Source organism: Mya arenaria, chromosome 11 (assembly GCF_026914265.1).
Source record: "Mya arenaria isolate MELC-2E11 chromosome 11, ASM2691426v1".
Classification (NCBI taxonomy): Eukaryota; Metazoa; Mollusca; class Bivalvia; order Myida; family Myidae; genus Mya; species Mya arenaria.
In genome coordinates this window covers 64,386,166-64,405,968 of record NC_069132.1, presented here as the reverse complement: position 1 = coordinate 64,405,968, position 19,803 = coordinate 64,386,166, and the positions used below count along the sequence as shown (strand labels likewise).

At 35.6% G+C, this 19,803-nt stretch overlaps 1 long non-coding RNA gene across 1 annotated transcript; it reads left to right on the top strand.

Annotated features, from left to right (window-relative positions):
• The first annotated feature begins 15,165 nt into the window (after positions 1-15,165).
• On the top strand, positions 15,166-19,528 carry LOC128209311 (uncharacterized). The gene is made up of 4 exons (XR_008256975.1): positions 15,166-15,514; positions 17,349-17,437; positions 17,944-18,157; positions 18,753-19,528. It is a non-coding gene; the product is annotated as an uncharacterized LOC128209311 (long non-coding RNA).
• The last annotated feature ends 275 nt before the right edge of the window (positions 19,529-19,803 follow it).

The window sequence follows — 19,803 nt, the reverse complement described above, 5'->3', positions numbered from 1 at the left end:
TAAGCAGTCATACCATTAATAAGTAAAGATTATAATTTTTTTTGGATGGTTTCAAGGTAGATGCTCAAATCGATTAAGAAGCACAAATATTTTCATTATAAGTTATTGAAACTATTTCCACACATATATTCAAAACTCAGCTTGTTTGAAGATTTCTTTACTTGCAGACATGGTTGAAATAGGTGGTTGGGTTTAACCTCTTAAAAAGAATCTTAAACGGTAAAACATTTTGATTTGTTGACATAATTTTCCGAAAAAGGTTTAAGTTAATTATTAATAAAGAACAGGTCATGAGTATATCTAAAACATGTTGATTTTGCTTCAAAACAAAGATTCAAATTTCACGCGATCAAAACAATGTGTTAAAATTGTTATAGCATATGGCTATTTTAGTACAGTAAGTGATTGGCTACCAAATGATTACCAAAATGTTGAAAAATAAATGAAATGAAAGATTGTTCTCGTCTCTTGGTTGATATCGTTTGTATAGAACAAATGTGAACTGTGGGTAGGGTAATTTAAGATTAAATGAAATTGTTAATTGACGGTATTTTTTTTAAATTTTGTTTTTGCATCCAGGTAATGATACACATTAAGACATTATCAAGCTGATCATAGATTAAAATGATGCCCATTAGAATCTTACTACCTTAAAAGCCTATTGTATTCGAAAGCTTTTGTTTCCTAGTTGGTTATATTATGCATGAGACGAGATCAATTTCAAAGTCAAAGTCAATGTCAAGTATTATATCCATAAAATGAAAATTAAATAAAACCACCACTAGAGATACCATGAGGGTGGGCATCTGTCGCTGCCCCCTCCGCTAATAATACGCCTTAAATGCACCATTTTGGTCTAGAAATGGCTACATGTTTTTAGAGGGACTACCCCAAAGAATCCTACCAACAGTTAAACCAAATCAATTTCCATTCTGAGGAAGGGATACAAGTTAAAAGGTTATGCCCCTAAATAATGCCCCCTCTAACGCCACATCCGGTATCCAACACAAAATTGGAGGTTATCGCTCAGTAATTATTGGACATTTTGTACATTGATAGGATACTGAGGGAGTGTAAATTATCTGAACGCTTCGCAGTGTCCTAAATATAGAGTCATTGCTTGCCTACTATTAACCAGTTTTTCAGAAATGTCGAATGTAAGGTATTTTAGGAATATTGTTTTTTCATAATTATGAAACTTAAATTAGATAAGACACCCCTGTTTCTCAATTTCACATACCCTTAAAATGAATATTGTTTCAAAACTTACACCTTTTAAAATGTGATTCGAATGCTTCTAGTCCGTACGAATGCCATTACGTCTGAAACATTCGTCATATGTAGGTGTACCCACAAATATTTTAGACCCACTTCTTAAAACTTCATAAAACTAATGATCAGCATCTATAGGAATTTGTGCATGTGTGATTCTGTTTGACATTTCACTTGGTCTGACTATAGATTAAGGGCTCTAATGACGTTGTTTAAAATGGGGACGGTAAAGTCTGAGAAACATTGACTCACGTGAAACTTCATAGAATAACATGTACACACATGTTCATGAAACTTCATAGGATTACATGTACACATAAATTATTCTCATGAAGCTTCAAAAGTATTACATTTACACATATGCTTATGAAACTTCATAGGTTTACATTTATACATATGCTCATGGAACTACATATAGGGTTACATGTAATCATATACTTATGAAATTTCAAAGGATTTCATGTACACTTATACTCATGAAACTTCAAAGGATAAAATGTACACATAAGCTCATGAATTTTCATAGGATGACAACAACACATATGCTCATGAAACTTCATAGGATAACATGTAATCATATGCTCATGAATTTTCATAGGACATCATGTATACATATGCTCATGAATTTTCATAGGATTACAAGTACATATATGCCCATGAAACTTTATAGCATAACATGTTACACATAGTCTCACATAATTTTAGATATACTGGTTGGCATGGCATGTTGTGCACCTGGATACTTTCATGAAATTTCAATAGTAATGACCCTTGATGTATTGATCTGGACTGAAAATTATATAATCTAAGAATTGGTCGCATTTTTCTTGCCTTTATGCTGTATGAACGTGCTGGGACTGTGAGCAAATCTCATGAATCGCAATCAATACTTATATTGACACCTGAAAAACATATTCATGACGATTTGAATTTTGTTGTAATTTCAAAAAATGGCTATTAGTCCTGCACTATCACAGAATTATCGATTTGACAAAAAAAATTTTGTCTTCATTGAGACAATTTTTGGCGTTAATATCAGCAAAACAGTGAAACTAGGATGCTGAAAAACTTTAAAAAGACCTTAAGAGTTTTAGAAAGATCAGCATGGCTAACAATAAAAAGCAAGTGATACACGATCAGGACTGGATTTATGACCTGGCTTGACCACGTGCAGAGCAAAGCCACTTTAAATATTATTGTTGCTTTAAAAACTGTAAGGTGAGAACACTATTTTAAAGAAGCTTTATATATATTTATTTATTCTCTAATACATAAAACACCTATACAATAAAAGCTTCTGTGGTTAACTAATATTCAAAAGAGAATGAGACAACATGTTTAAAAGTCATTTTCCCTTAATGTAAACACTGCTGGAGTATTCTGGCTGCATGCCAGATGGAAACATTGTCCCTGTCATATATTTCCAATGACCTGTTGTAGTACATCCAAGCCAAATCCAACCTGTTCTCCAGCTCAAAGCAGTGTGCCAACATGTTAAATGCTGTGTCTATGTGTCCTTGTGGTGGTCCTGTTGTGTACTCCAGTAGGTTATGAAGTGCTGTCTGTGCTATCCTGGGCATATGTAGCTCTCTGTAGGTAATGTACTGTAGGTAGTACAGGAATGGGATGCAGTCAGTGACTACATTGTTCTTCCACCTGTAAAATGTAAGTATTTCTTCAGCTTCCATATTTAATATCATTTCAAATTGAAGATGTTGTGGAATGCAGTTTATTTCTTCTTTTGAGAAGGTTATACACAACATTGTGTGTTTGTGTACAACTTCAGTATTTGACAAGTCAGTTAGTTTGTTCCTAAACTCAGTGCCTGGTTTCAGGCTTATTCTTCCATAATGTGCACAGCACTGAAACATTTCTGGTCCCAGCAGTCCTTCACAGTAAGTCAACACTGTTGCAGCTTCATCATACTGCCCTCTGCAGAACAACATCGAGGCAAATTTCAACCTACTGGACATAAGGTCTAAGTCAAATGATAATTGGTACAGCTTGAAGATATCCTGTGATATCGGTTGTCCCAGGTAGATGCATCTTGAAGCCAGCATGGATGCAAGGGTGCTGCACAGGAATGGGGTCAGCAAGGAAACAACTTCTTGTTTTAAGTCGCTCGGGTAATCAAACAAACTTTGTAAAATAAACAAGTGGCTTAAACTGTCATCAACTGAAATATCAGTTATCATATCATCGATATGAACTCTAAAAATACTTATTTCTTTATGCAGTAGTTCATGTAGAACAATACCATTGGTCTGGTTTCTTGTGCTCACATTTTGATACGATAAATGTTCAAGACCTGAGCATTTAAGCAATCTCAAACCAATATTGTCCATACGAGTATTAAACAAACACTGTAGTTTTGTGTTGATTAACTGGGAAATGATGTTGCACAGTTTTGGAAGTTCCCAAATTTGTAACTTTCCCACGAAAAGATTTACACCAGAAATTGTAAAATGGGGACAGTACTTCTGTTTCAACCATCTTTTAAGTGTTTTCAAAAGTAGACAAACACATTTTACAATGTTGTCTTCCCTCCATATATCTGGAGGATAGTTTTCGATTGTAAACATCATCACTGTTTTAATGTGAAAAGTGCTAAATCTGTTCCCAAACATAGGCTTGAATACAGTTTTTCTTATCATTTTTGCAAGAGTATATGTTTTCACTTGAACATGGCTAAACTCAAATATTAAAAGTCGTTCCATTAGTGACGTTGTAAACCTCCACTGCCAATTTGAATAAGGGTAACTGGTTAACTTTGGAGGAACCAAGAATGCTGTAGATCTACACATAGATGGTTTAGTTGGGCCCTCAGTGTATCCCTGTGGCACAAGGAATACTCCTACATCCCTGGCTTTCGCTAGTGTGCAATGCATTGGCCAGTGTCCAGGGCGTGGCCTGTTGAACATAAACATGCATTCTTTAGGCAGCTGACCACAATGGTAAGCCGATACATGGTCAATCATTTTATCATAAGTCATTGATGGACCATGTCTTACTATTTCACTAGATTCACTTGTTTTCTGTAACCAGTCGTGTAGTTCATTGCAGGTATTAGCCACTAGTATTCTGCCTTCCCCGTCCATGACGTCATCAGGACCTTCTAGTTGTACCACCGGAAGTGGACAGTCACCTTTCAGTCTCTGTAAGTAGCAGTGTTGAGGAGGAGTTAGCTCATTCTTTAACACCAGCAGATTTGACTTTCCATGATGCCAGTCTTTCCAATCAAAAACAACATGAGTACTGTTTTGACTATACAAGAGGTCAGTATCAGATTCCATTCCTGGAGTTGTTGTCGCCTCACTCTGACTGCCAAATATGTATTCAGTAGCATTTTTATCTCCTAACAAGCTTCTGACATTCTTCAGAGTTTCGATCCTCAGGTGTGTTCTCCTCCTCCTGGCAATCAGCAGGCTGTTGACCCCTATATCCCCCATAACTCGGGACAACCTCAGAGAAAACAGTCTCTCACTCTCCCTATCACTATCCATGTCTTAGTTCACAGTCAGCAGTCAGGCTCACTTACACCAAACACTTATAACACTTTTTCCACTAATAAACGCTTTTTACCCTTTGCTCTTGGTATTTCTACTTTCTAATTCAAATACAATATTAACTTCCTTGTAAGAAAGATATAGCCTGATCATACCTTGTCTGTTTGCACACTGCAGGTATCAATGGCATACACTTCGGATCAATAGTCCACTTTGAATAAATGTAATTAATAACACAAAGGTGCACTTTTGAATTTAGAGGTCAGCATTTATCTTAAATGAAGAGGTGCACCTTTTTAATTAAAAGTGCCAGTCTAAAACAAAGAGCTGCACCTCTTTTTTAAATATTTTAATTTAAGTGTAAGGTTGCAACTTTTTGTCATTAATATAGGTGCACCTTTAATTTTAGAGGTACAGTTCCATCTAATAAATGGAGGTGTTCCTCTGCATTTAAAGGTTTATCTATATTTCGACACTACGGTTGGTTTAAGTGACTATATGTTATAGGTATTGGACACTGACCTCTCAGTTTCTGTAAGCAGCTATTCCGATGAATGAGATAGCTCATTGTTTGATACCGGATTGTTTTGCACATGCAGAGTATTGCAATTTAAACGCTCCTGGCAAATTACAGTGCAGATATTATACAACATCAGTTTGGTGTCAATTTCTGAGTTAAGAACACGATTAAACAGTAACCATGGCTTCTAACATCTGATAATTTTCTATCCTTTGAATACCCGGGGTCTGTTTGAGTATGAGGATTCATGCCAGGGGCGGTTCAAAGAAATGGCGTTAGAGGGCGTAACCTTTTGACATGCGCCCCTTCCTCAGAACCGAAACTATATGGCGTAAACTGTTTGCCTGGGGATTTTGGATTACCCAATAACCTCAATGAAATTTAAGCAATATTAGCTAAATTTTAGTTGGAAATGGTGCATTATTAGCGTATTTTACTCCCTTTTTTTCTCCCATATTGATGAGAAAGTAAGCTCGGATGATTTAAGAGGGGCGCACGCCGGATGCGAACCCCCCACCTTCTTAATCCGGTGTGCAAGCTTTGAGCAGGCTTAAGCGGCTAAGGCCCCTTTTATTTTTTTCCTGAGTCATTTTACTTTATGATTTGTTAGTAAATATAATTCACACAATGTTATTGGTTCTGTGCGATTTAAATCTGTAACGTAATATCTGCCCGTAGTGGCTGTAAATGGCTACCTGGGCTATATTTTCGCCGCAGGCGTTCCTACGACCTTATGTTAGTCCTGGGCACCTCTTAATAACACATAACGCTGCATCCTCACCTAGCATATCACGATGCACCCTCACGTCGGCATCTCCTAGGACGTTATGTCAGTCGGGGTGCCTTTAAATAACACATAACGCTGTATCCTCACCTTGCATATCACGCTGCACCCTCACGTCGGTATCTCCTAGGACGTTATGTCAGTCCGGGTTGCCTCTAAATAACACATAACGCTGCATCCTCACCTAGCATATCACGTTGCACCCTCACGTCGGTTTCTCCTAGGACGTTATGTCAGTCCGGGTTGCCTCTAAATAACACATCACGCTGCATCCTCACGTCGGTATCTCCTAGGACGTTATGTCAGTCCGGGTTGCCTCTAAATAACACATCACGCTGCATCCTCACGTCGGTATCTCCTAGGACGTTATGTCAGTCCGGGTTGCCTCTAAATAACACATCACGCTGCACCCTAACGTCGGTATCTCCTAGGACGTTATGTCAGTCCGGGTTGCCTTTAAATAACATATAACGCTGCATCCTCACCTAGCATATCACGCTGCACCCTCACGTCGGTATCTCCTAGGACGTTATTTCAGTCCGGGTGCCTCTAAATGGCACATCACGCTGCACGCTCACCTCGTGCTTTCCTAGGACGGATTGTTAGTCCGGAGTGCTTCGAAATGGCGCATCGGGCTACAGCCTTACCCCGGGATCTCCTTTTCGTGTAAAACGTTTTAAATTTACACTCATATACATAGCGGACATCACTGCTCAGAAATGGAATAACACGATACCTAGGTTTGGTGATAATGTGAATTTGCAGCCTCATTAAAGCAATACAAAGTAAACACTTACTATATTGACAAAAATACACAAAAGCTGCTCAAGATTATAAAATCAGCATTCAAGATTTATTTACAGAACATCCGGAACTTATGGCGTATTTGGGCAAACACATTTACAATACAGTATTTTCTGGGAATTCAATGCATATACTACAAAAGTAAACAATTACATGTAAAAAAATGAATAAACATACACAGCAATTACAGACGTTAAGTACATTATTTCATATTGTTATCTAATAATTCCTTTTTTTTTTGAGAATGGAAGTGTATAATACTTAAAGTATGTACGTTTGTGCTGTATGAAAAATAAAATATTTTCAAGAACGGAGTTAATGTAAGATCAAATAACATGTAAGTTAAAACTAGAACTAGTCACACGACTAATAAAACTGAGTTCACAGTAAACTTTAATAAGTGAAATCAAAACATTTATGCATCGTTGTATTTCTAAAGGCTATTCTTAGATAAACACTTTCATGATAATAACCTTTCAGTTAAAGGCAATAACAGGCAGAAGCTGGCGTTCCTAAATGAGTTTCAATTAATGGTTCCTCCACAATTCCTCATGATTGCCATTAGAAGTAATGGACGATTTGTCAGAATTGTTATAAGTACATAATTAAACGTCTTTTCTGATCAGTGGCATAATGTCATGCTTCAAATCTTAAGCATTTATTCCTTTATTTTTTGCTTAAGTAGATTATCAAATAACATGTGTATATGCACTCGCCGAATTGTGTGGCTTTGATTACTTTCCTGTTGACAAGGCTTTGCGTCGGCATTGTAATCATTTTATGAAAGTTTTAAGTTTGGCAATTACAATATTGCTGATATGAACAGGATACTTATAACACGTCATGTTTACAATCCTGTTCTCAAGGGCAGTTTACATAATTATGTATATAGGAAGAAGTAAAAAAATCCACTCTGGCAAAAATAGTTCGTCGAAAGATTATTTATCAATTGGGCCACGAAATGGGTGAATGCAGGATCGGTTGCCGCTTCATTTAAAATTGTATTGATTTTTTTCTTATACCACTAGCGGTTTTAGAAGAGGGGGGCGCCGGATGAAAATCTTCCAAGTTTACTTTTTTCATCAATATGGGATAAAAAATATAATAAAATAATCTCGTATTGCTCTATTTCCGACTACAAATTGTTAAAAAAAATATTGAGGGAGTAACCCCAGATCACCATGCAAACAGTTACGCCGTATAGGTTCGGTTCTGAGGGAGAGGTGCAAGTCAAAAGGTTGCGCCCCAAGTTACGCCCCCTCTTACATTATTTCCCGGATCCGCTCTTGTATACAATTAGTTTGCCATACTTTAAACGAGGTTTAAAGGGATTCAATCTCATTTTTGTGCATTTATTGGTACCTCATAGAGAAATTGTAAAGATGGACTCAGATTTAGCTACTCATTAATGTAAGCGATTTTCTGACCTCATGTTCATCTATATCTATAAAGGCACATTTGTTGTGATTTTTTCAGTTGTTTTGGGAAATATGAATTTTTCCCATATGTCGTTTTTCTCATATAATCAGATTTGTTTAAGTTGTGTTTATAACATGAGGTTCAAAAAAAGGAAAGAAACGTGTTTTTTTTTATTTACATACCATCTATCTATATTTCCATATTCTACAGGTTAGGGTAAACATCTATAATAATGATGACATGTGCAATACATATTTACTGTTATGAAGTATACATGTTAAAGGGACTAAACCCCAGATTATACTGATCGCTGATAATTCTCATAAACGTACATTGAATCAGCCATAATGATGTATCACAGCGCTTACACACATGCATCTTTCGCATTTTTTGCTAATTTTACAAATTTACATTTACTTGGTCTTCGAAGTAAAATCAAGTTAATTTAAAAATAGCGTTGGTATAATTATCTGTACTTATCAAGGAAACTTGGATAAATAGGGTTAACTCTGCTGATAATGACAGTGGGTTGATAAAATAAAACGCTTATTAACAGTTTAGTGTGTAAATAGATTACCTGAAGTGCAAGCTGTCGGAAAACAACAACAACAACAACTTTGCGCTCTTTTTAAACTGGAAACCCATTTTGCCTATTATCAAACGAGGAAACTCAGCTGAAACAGCAACATGATTATTAATGATGTATTATCGGCCTCATAATAGCTCGAAGTGACAAGTCTAGGCTTGTGTTGAGGGAATGTTTGTCGATTTTGGTACCATCTGATGTATAGTACGTTCTTTTAACTTGCATTTACAATTCTGTTATTATACTTCTTTATGTGCATTGAGCTTATATCATAAAGCCTTTCAATATTTGAATTTATTAAACTGGTTTTCTTCAATTGATTGATCGATTTTAGTTAACGAGTGTAATTAATAGTGTAAATTGAATGACTACGAACGCGCCATTTATATCATGAATAGATATTATCTGATAACCTACAGCACTTAAAATACATAAAACATTCTCCCGACTGTTCAGATCATGGTTAAAGTTAAGAACGTCATCGTTGCTTACTTTCAAATATGATCTGTTTTGGAAGTTTAAAGATACCCTTGTGATATGAAGTATTTCAAATAAGATTTGGGTAAAATGCTTCCGCTAAACTTGTTTTATTTTAATCCATGATTATATCATCAAATGTTTCAAATTTCTTTCGACTGTTGGTTTTGGTATAATTTGTCTAGTTTTGTTTTATTTTAAAGAGTTATGTGACTTTTAAAAGATAAAGATAAACTACTTTTTGCTATTACAATCAAGTCAAACTAGGTAAATTGTCTTATTTAAATACGATACTTACACCTGTTAAGCTTGAGATATTTTGAGAAATTTGGGACTGATCGTTATTTTCAGTTTTAATCTCCGAAGAGTGAATATATATATCTTGTAAAATGCATATATGAACCTTGAAAATTTCATTTTTATGTTTATTATGTGAATTGTTTGGAATACTATTGACAGGCAAATTGTCAACTAAATCATTTTACAAAAACGTGGAAGTGTGTATTGCTTTGTAGTCATTACTTGAAGTGTTTACATATTATTGCCTAAGAAGTCAGAAGATGAGTCGCAAAGAAAATAAATGTGTTTTGTAGTCAATTAAGTCATAAGCAATCATTCGGCGTCAAGTTACTACAACGAAAACTGCACTTAGAAGTTGTGAGTTCTTTTAAGGTAATTTTCGTGTCTTTTCCCATGTAAATCATATCTGGCATGCACTGATGATGCGTTAAACTGAGTATTATTAAAGTTAAATTATTACCGATGGTTAAAATGAGTAGAAGTCAGTCAATCAGGAATTATAACTCTTTTTCTATCTTGACGAAAGTTATCCAACATGCTTCACATGTTTCTTTGGACTTGTCTTCGTAAAACGTCAAGGAACGCTAGAACAATATGATTCTAATCAATCATATATCGGTAGAGGAATTAATCGGTACCTCATCATCCATTAGATAAGAGCTGAATCTATAAACTATTAACCCTTTATAGAGAATTTATGTATTAAAGCCTGAATAGTGTTTTAGCCATTTATAAGGAGTTTACTTCATTCAGCATCAGTGTACCTTGCTATTGTTAAGCCTAGATTTGTTATCCTTTCTAACATCAGAAAAGAAAGGATTATAATTCGACTTTTTGCATTTTATTGGGGTATGGTATGCAATGGGGCTGTTCAAAATGGGTGGAGTCCGAAGAGGACTTCACCAACATTTTGAACTGCGCCATTGCACACCATAATCAAATGAAATGCAAAATGTCGAATTTTAATACTTATATTTACATTTATTTAAATGAACATTTCTGCTGAAATAAATAGTTTATTCAAGAGTATTTTCTTTTTTCTTTCTCTCGTTGTTCTCAACGGTGGGTAAATTCGAACAGCTACAGTAACCTAAATCTATAAAACAATTAGTGCGCAGAAAAATAATTCCTTTTTCATGAGTTGAATTTCTATATTTTCAAGGAAAAGTATATTTTAACAACGTATAATAACTGTATCACAGCCAGAAAAATACAACTAGAGTTATGAAAAATTAACAATAACAAAAAGCAACAAAATATCGCCACCTACAAAGTTATCATTATATCTCGCGATAATACGCGATACTAGCGTTTGATAGTCACGAGGTTTCAAATTTGAGAGAAATTCCAGTCAATTTACTTGTTGAGCGTTATGTTGAAGGATCAGTTGGTGTATGAACCATGTTGGAATACGGTGTTGGACAAATCAGCAAGTGCACTGTCATTTCTTTGGAAGTTAACATCGGATGAAACGACAGTGGCGGTGGGTGGGGTAACGTGTTTATCAATGGGAACTTTCGCGGAAGGAAAGCCAGAGGACACGAAAAGACTATGTGTTGAACTGAGCTCTTTCTTCTGGACGTTGATAGGTGCACTACAATATGTTATTGTTTCATTCCCTCGATTTCATGTTTTGTCAGATGCTTTATTTTTTTACCAATTGTCAATTCCAAATTCCGAAATAAGTCATCGTCATTGTCATTTAATATTTCTTCAACTGTTCCATTCATCATGAAATCATAATCTACATTAAAATCAATCAATATTATCGTTGCTCATTTTGTTTTAACTGCTTTACTGCAGATTTTAGTTATGCAGGTTGCCAATTTTTAGATGCTAACTGTCTTGAAGATTTACTGTGGTCCGCTATAGTATCATAAGGTAGAAATACCGTGTTTTATGCTTAAACTCCTTCATAAGAACCTTTGTTTTCGACAGTTGATAATCCTTTTTGGAATATTAAGACAATAGTACTAATTGTGGTAAATCTTATTTGGTAGTAAGAGTGCATCTTTAATGTAAAAATTGAGGGAGTATCCTGACTTTGTGCCAGAAGGAGATATTGTCTCTGTCATAGATTTCTAATGACCTGCTGTAGCACATCCAAGCCAGGTCCAGTCTGTTCTGAAGTTCAAAGCAGTGGCCCAGCATGTTGAAGGCTGTTTCAATGTGGCCATGTGCTCTATCCATTGTGTCGAATATGTACTTATGTAGGTTATGTAGGGCTGTTTGCGCTCTCATTGGTTGGTGCAGCCCCCTGTAGGTGAGGTGTTGTAGGTAGTACATGAATGGGATGCAGTCAGTGACAACATTGTCCTTCCAACTCTCATGTGGTGGTCTATTGTCATTTTCTACACTTCTGATCAGTTCAAATGCAAGAATGCCTGGAATACAGGCTATTTCTCCTTTTGTGAAGGTTACACACAACATTATGAATTTGTTTACTTCTTTTGTATTTGACAAGGTGGTCAGTTTGTTCCTAAACTCAGTGCTTGGTTGCGTGGTTTTTCTTCCATAATGAACACAGACCTGCCACATTTCTGGTCCCAGCTGTGCTTCACAAAAAGTCAGTACTTCTGCAGCTTCCTCATACTGCCCTCTGCAGTACAACATGGAGGCAAACTTAACACTATTAGACATTGGGTTAGAGTCCAAAGACAGCTGGTACCAATTGAAGATATCCTGTATGATTGGTTGTCCCAGGCAAATGCACCGTGATGCCAGCAAGGAAGCAAGGGTGCTGCATATGAATTGTGTGTACCGAGTAACTACTTCCAGTTCAAGGTCACGTTTGGAATCTGACATACTTTGTAGATTAAATAATTGACGTACAATGCCATCAACTGAATTATCAACTATCAGTACATCCATTTGAGATGTAAAAAACCCTATTTCCTTTAAAAGTACTTCATATAAAACAATACCACAAATCTGGGTCCTTGTGCTTACGTTTTGACGAGAAACATTTTTCAGACCTGAGCATTGAATCAATCTCAAACCAATATTGTCCATATCAGTATAAAACAAACACTGCAGTTTTGTGTTGATGAGATGTGAAATGATGTTGTAAAGTTTTGGAAGTTCCCAAATATGTAACTTTCCCACAAATAGATTAACACCAGATATTGTAAAATGTGGACAGTAATTCTGTTTCAACCATCTTTTAAGTGTTTCAAAAAGAAGACACAGACATTTTATAATGTTGTCTTCCTGCCAGATTTCTGGAGGATAGTTTTCGATTGTAAACATCATCACAGTTTTAATGTGAAAAGTGCTAAATCTGTCCCCAAACACAGGCTTGAATAAAGTTTTTCTTATTATTTTGGCAAGTGTATATGTTTTCACTTGTACACTGCTTAAATCAAACATCAGACATCTTTCCATCAATGAAGTTGAAAATCTCCACTGCCATTTGGAATAAGGGTAACTGGTTAACTTTGAAGGTACCATGAATGCTGTAGATTTACACATTGATTGTTTAGTTGGGTTCTCAGAGAACCCTTGTGGCACTAGGAAGACGCCAACCTCTTTGGCCCTGGCCAGTGTGTCATGCAATGGCCAATGCCCAGGGCGTGGTCTTCGGAACATGAACTTGCATTCCTCAGGCAGCTGATTACAATGGTAAGCTATAACATGGTCAATGTTTTCACTATATGTCATTGATGGACCATGTCTAATTATTTCACCAGATTTACTTAGTTGCTGTATGCAATCCTGATGTTCAACCCAAGTATTTGCCACTAGTATTCTTCCTTCCTCATCCAGCACATCATTAGGACCTTCTTCTTGTTCTGCTGGTATTGGACAATTAACTCTCAGTCTCTGTAAGTAGCAGTGTTGAGGAGGAGTAAATTCATTCTTCAAGACTAGCAAATTTGGCTTTCCGTTTTGCCAGTCTCCCCAGTCAAGAATCACACGAGCTTTGTTTTCACAATACAATAAGTCAGTATCGGATTCCATCCCAGGAGTTGTTGTGGCCTCACTCTGACTACCAAATATGTAAGCAGTAGAATGAATATCACTTATCAAGGTTCCAACATCGCTCAGAGTTTCCATATTCAGGTGTCTTCTTCTCCTCCTGGCAATCATCCAGCTGTTGACTCCGATATCACCCATCACCCGGGACAGCCGCATGGAAAACAGCCCCTCACTCTCCCTATTACTATCCATGGCTTAGTTTTTAATCTTAGTACATATTTCTTTAGCTGCACTTAAATAAAAAATATCACTTTAATCATTTTTCTTAACATGTTACACTGAACTTTATGTATTTCTACTTCCTCAATTAAATACAATATAAGCTGTTAACGTGTACCGTCTGTTTGCACACTGCTGGTATTGCTGACATTTGGTTTAAGGTTTCACTCTTCTAATTGTATAAAGGTACTTCCTACTATTGGAAATGTCAAAGTGAAAAACCAATATTTTTAACTGTATAATAGTCTGTAGCCAAAAACTCTCAATCCCGATTGCATGATTAATCCTGAACTTTAAAGATCATATGAAGCCTTGCGGCCAATTCAAATAATCATTTCTGTGTTTACTTTTTATTGGATGCACCTATGAAAATGGAAAGATCTTTTACGAGTGTTTAAGTGGATGTTAATCATATAAGGATATGGGTTTAGTGAGATTCGAACCTAGGACGTAATAACTGTCCAAAGTGCCTCTAAATGGCACATCCGGCTACAGCCTTACCTTGGACTACACTCCCACTTCGGGCTCTCCATTTTTCTGTAAAACGTTTAAATCGTACACTTTTATACACATAGAAAACAATTCTGGTTAGAAGTGTAAAAATGTTTCTGACGTTTAATGATAATGTAAATTTGCAGCAAAAGTAAAGCAATACAAAAAAATAGGTGAACAAAATCACAAAAACAGCTCCCAAATTAATATTATAAACTCAAGATTCAAGTTGTATTTACAGAATATCAAGATGTTCATGGCCCATTGTGACAAATATATTTGCATTCAAGCGTTTTCATGTCAATATAGCATATATAATACATGTACAACTATGCAAAGTATGTTTATCAGAATATTTAATGCTGATATCTATTAATTATTATTTTTTGCTTCTTTTGCTTTGGGTACTACCTGAAAATATGTAAGTGTATAATACCCAAAGTACTGTACGTTTATGCTGTCTAAAAAAGAAAATATTTTGAAAGACTGAATAATTATTGGATCATATAATGTTAAAACTAAATGATTACGAAGGACCCCCTCACTTCGCCTGCCCGCTCTAGCCTTCTTTGTCATTAATAAGAGTGTGCATAATATGTTCTACCTGACTTTGATAATTAGCAAGCGGGAAAACCAAATTATTATGACATGTTTGTGTCTCAAGTACAAAGTTGTACGTTCAGCGAGAATTTTGGTTATAAAACACAAAAATAACACAACTGTCGTGAAAAGGCATCCTTATTTTAGCGTTGTGCGAAATTTCGTCTCTAGATTCCACTCCGATGGCCTAATATTAACACGATTTTCAGACCATATTTATTTTTTGGTGGTTACCAAAAAATCCGCTATGGCCTACTCGGAGTTATTCCGAGCAGTTCCGAAAGCCTACGAAAGTAAACGGAGCACAAGCACGTGACAGTTATGAATAATCAATGAGGTCAGCAAATCAAAACAAAGATGGACAGATGAAAATGAAAAGAGAAACAGAGGCAGACAGAGATTGCCAAAATCGATCAGAAAGCGACGGTAAATGAAAAATGTAGGAAAGATATTGACGTCGATGGTTTATTTAGGCATTGACTGAAAGAAAAGGATAGCATTCAAAGCTTCAAATGGAGTGGGAAAATGGAGGGCGTGGAAACGAAACATCACGATAGGTTTGTGTTTTATCTTTAACATTTTACCTGATGTTTGAAAAACATTGATAGTTTATTTATTAACAGTCAGTAGGGCTATCTTTCGACACACTTTCGGGCGGGTGCACATACCCCATTTCCTTGGAGAACGGATGTACTTATTCGCCAAAATGTTAGTGAAAGTTCCTATTCAAAATCCAAAATAATTTCGAAAACAAACAAGAGCTGTCAGAGGCAGCATGATCGACTTTTTTCATTGCTATAATGCACCAGTCAGTTGTAACCACGCCCCCCCCCCCAGGTCCGGGGGTATACTGGGGAAATGGGGCGTGCTTTTACCTTCCAGGTAGCCCCGCAGTACCGCATAATGGGGTGGTTTTATGTTCGCAAAAATTTGTGGGGAATGGACCTTACCTAGGGTCCCTGGGGTGCGGGGATTTTACCAACTGGTCGTCCCGGCAGGGCCAGGTTTACCCGGGGTAGGCTGGAACGAAAGTCAAAGTCCCTGCTATTCCCCGGACCTACGGGGCTGTGGTTACAAATGACTGGTACATAAGCATTAAGGATTTCAGCACTTGCAATATCAATATGCGGGGCACACCCCACACCTAACCCCATAACTTCCTTGTTTACTGCGTATTTTAATGGTACTGGTACACTAATAAGCAATCAGGCATACTTTTTTATTGTTTTGACATTTCTTATCTTTTCCCTGTACGCTTAAGTAATAAAAATGGTCAAAAGACTCGTTGAAAGTCATTCAGGTGGCATATTTTTATATAGGATTAAAAAGAATAAATTGCCCAAAATGTACCATTTCGGACTAGATATTATGTACATTTCCTAGGGGGTGAACCTGGCGGTTTGCCATCATTGCTGACCAGAATTATTCAGTTCTGGGGGGGGGGGGGGGGGACACACGTTGAAAGGTTACAACCCCTGAGTGACTCCAATCTTGTGTCAATTACTGGATCCGCCTTTGGCAGGCTTTGGCAAAACATGCCTGGATCACTGTAAAATAAGATTACATGCAAAATCCAGAATTTCTAAGTCAAATGTTAAAAGGGCAAAATACCGGTAGTTGGCATCATGCAAGTTAGAGATATCGTCAAAAACTTGAAAAAGTCAAGCTAAATCCAATAGCAACTGCAATTCAATTGAAAAGAACAATTGTATACAGCACATTTATTGGCATTTCAATATATGTAATTTGTTTTGAAATATTTTCATTACCAAAAAATTGCATTTGATGTCTTTTTTGACTAACTGAAGGACCTGAGCCCAACCCCCAAATGTGTAAATACAGCCCTTCAATAAGCTGTGATAAAGCATTCGTTTGTTAAGAAAATCCATTCCTTTTGACAAATGGTCGAAATTAACACAAGCCAGTAAGCCCTGCACTGGTAAAATGCCTCGGGTCTTACCCAAATTCTGATTTTTTATAGTAGGGCTTGTTTGAAATTTGATTCAAAGCTAAAGTATACGAATCAGGGCTTCTTCATCAAAAAGTCTAATTTCAATGATTGTTTTGATCCTGCTCATGATTGAAATGGCATTTGAAAAAAATATTTTATCATTTTTATATCAATAATATAAGAACCTGGCTTTAAATAGAAATTGGTACATATGTGATACTAGTTAACATGTTAAAGGTAGTCCATCCATCTTTTATGCAAAAAAAGAATGCAAAAAAATTATATTTCTTTTCTTTTTATATTTCTGTTTTGTATATATGAACTCTACAAAATACATGTACCAAGGGTTTAATTATTATAAGATAAATGATTTGCTGAAATTTCTATATAAACATAATATAATAATAGTTAATAAAAATTTACGGTATTTTGGGTTTCAGTATCTTTTGACATCACGCTTCAAGACTCCGATGTCAGGAGGCTGGTGATGTCACAGATTTTAACCTGGCTTGAACATGCCAAGTGTACTGTAAGTACAGTTTTTTGCAAATATAAAAAATATCATTCAAACTTTTCAAAAAATAAAATCAAAGGCAGCGTTTGATCAACTCCAAAATCTCATTTTCTATTCATAAGTGTTTGAAAGGCTTTTAGGCAAAAAACATCATACTTTTTGAAAGTAAGTATGAATAACTGCACTCACCTCTTTTGTCAGCATATCTTATATCACTGGTTTCATGATATAAGCTTAAAAAGTGGCTAATGAATTCCAAAACAAAAATTGAAATGAAATATGTTTACACAGTCCATAGGTGAGAATGCAGCTTTAAAAATCATGAAAAGGTAGAAAAGAGGTTGATATCCTTTTTATCAAATAAGGCCTGATATTTGTGTCATGAAAATGCAGTGATTTGAGCTTGGAAGTATATGTTGGTATATTGATTAAGTATTTATAATATTGATAATTAACATATAACATTTATTGATGATATAAGTAGATAAATGAAAATAAAATGAAATGCTATTTATTTTAAGGGCATCTCAGCTGTTCTTCTCCATCATTTGACGGATGAGCATGAGTGGCCTCCCCCGATTCAATATTATGAGTAAAGTCATGGGCCATTGAGCCAAGAGGAGAGGAATTCACCATGGCTTAACAATAAAAAACACTTTAGTACCCTTAAAGCCCTCAGAGTGATTGTCCTTGACAACCACCTTCCATCAAAGATGCATACTATCTAGTATACAGGTAAATAAATTTAATGTACAGCAAGCTTTGACTCTTTTCACATCTTGTATTAGTAGAAGTTTGAAGTTATACCCTTTTATATATTATTATATTAAAAATCAGGGAATTCAGGCTATTTATACAGGAAACAGGAATAAGCATTTCATAAAATAACTGCATCATAATTCATGAAATTGAAATGATCTGATCACATTTTCAGGCTTAAAAGCTGCACTCCCACAGATTGAACGTTTTGACAACTTTTATTTTTTTTGTCTTGGAACGAACAGATTTTTATATTTAAGTTAAAGAAAGTGATGTTTATGCATTTAACATTATTTTTCGAACGGAAATATGAAAAACTGCCATCTGATTTTTTTGTCAGCAATCTTATATTATTGGTTTCCAGATATTCTCGCAAAAATGTGCTCTTTGCAAGACAAAAAAAATAAAAATGTAAAATTTGTATATCTGTGAGAGTGCAGCTTTAAGTCTGGTTATAAGTGGAAATATTTATTTCGATAACTATCTTACTTCTAGATAATTGTGCGTGTGTGTGTGTGTGATGTGGTCAATTCTTATTCTGTAAATGAAACATTTCTTGTTTTGTATGCAGACTAAACCGTGCATGGAACAATAGAAGAGGATGGCAATATTCCCCAGTAAACGCAGTGAAAGAAAAAAGACCTATCCATACAGAGTCGCTGAAGAAACTGATCTTCATGTGTCACTTGACCAACAATTTTTCGGTATGGGTAGAAAGGCTGTTATGGAGAAGCACTATCCTCGACAAATCTCTAGCCACCTTGAACAGTTATCTCCTTAACCAAGAAGGGAATTGTACAGCGAGCAAGAATCTAGGTTTAATAAGAGACATTTCTAGAGGTTTACTGTGTGCTCCAATATTCATGAAACTTAATGACAATGGTCTCATTGTTGTCTTGTTTGAAACTAGGTCACATGTGGACTGAATGGAAGTCACTTGATTTTATTTTTGAAACATTATAGAATCAAACCTTGATATTGCTTTGTAAGATTACATGTGTTCAAACTTAGTGAGAATGTTCACCTTGATGAAATGTTAAGGGAGATCAAGTTTGTCACATACGGTAAAAAATATGGTCACTTCTTAAGAAATACTTGGGTACTAGAAGCAAAATATGTACTCGCAATCATGTAAATTTGTGTGTATATTTGTTCTCTTCAGCTTTATAAGTCGTGTTACCTGCGACATGCTAACGCATTTTAAGTATTTAAAAAAAGTTTGATTTTATATTAAAGTGGATGGAACTTGACCAAAACCCTTTGAAAATAGGGTATATCAAAAGCACATAGGATACTTTGAAAGTTGAACTTCATACATGTATATTGATTTATATGTTATGATTATTTTGGTGAAGTTCTCAAAAATAAACAAAATGTCAAATTAAACTTTTGTTTTTCATGGAATCTTTCTGTAAAAGAAAAAAAAAACACAACATGTAGACAAGTTAGCTTTTAGATAACTGGGCCAACATTAGTATTTCTTTTAACATTAACTCTCATTAACTTTTGACATTATATAGCTCCGTAACAACAGTTTTATATAAGTGACACTGGCTAGAAATAGTGATGTTTGCGAGAAATGACAACAATCACAAGATAGAGCATTTTTTTGAATAACAGCT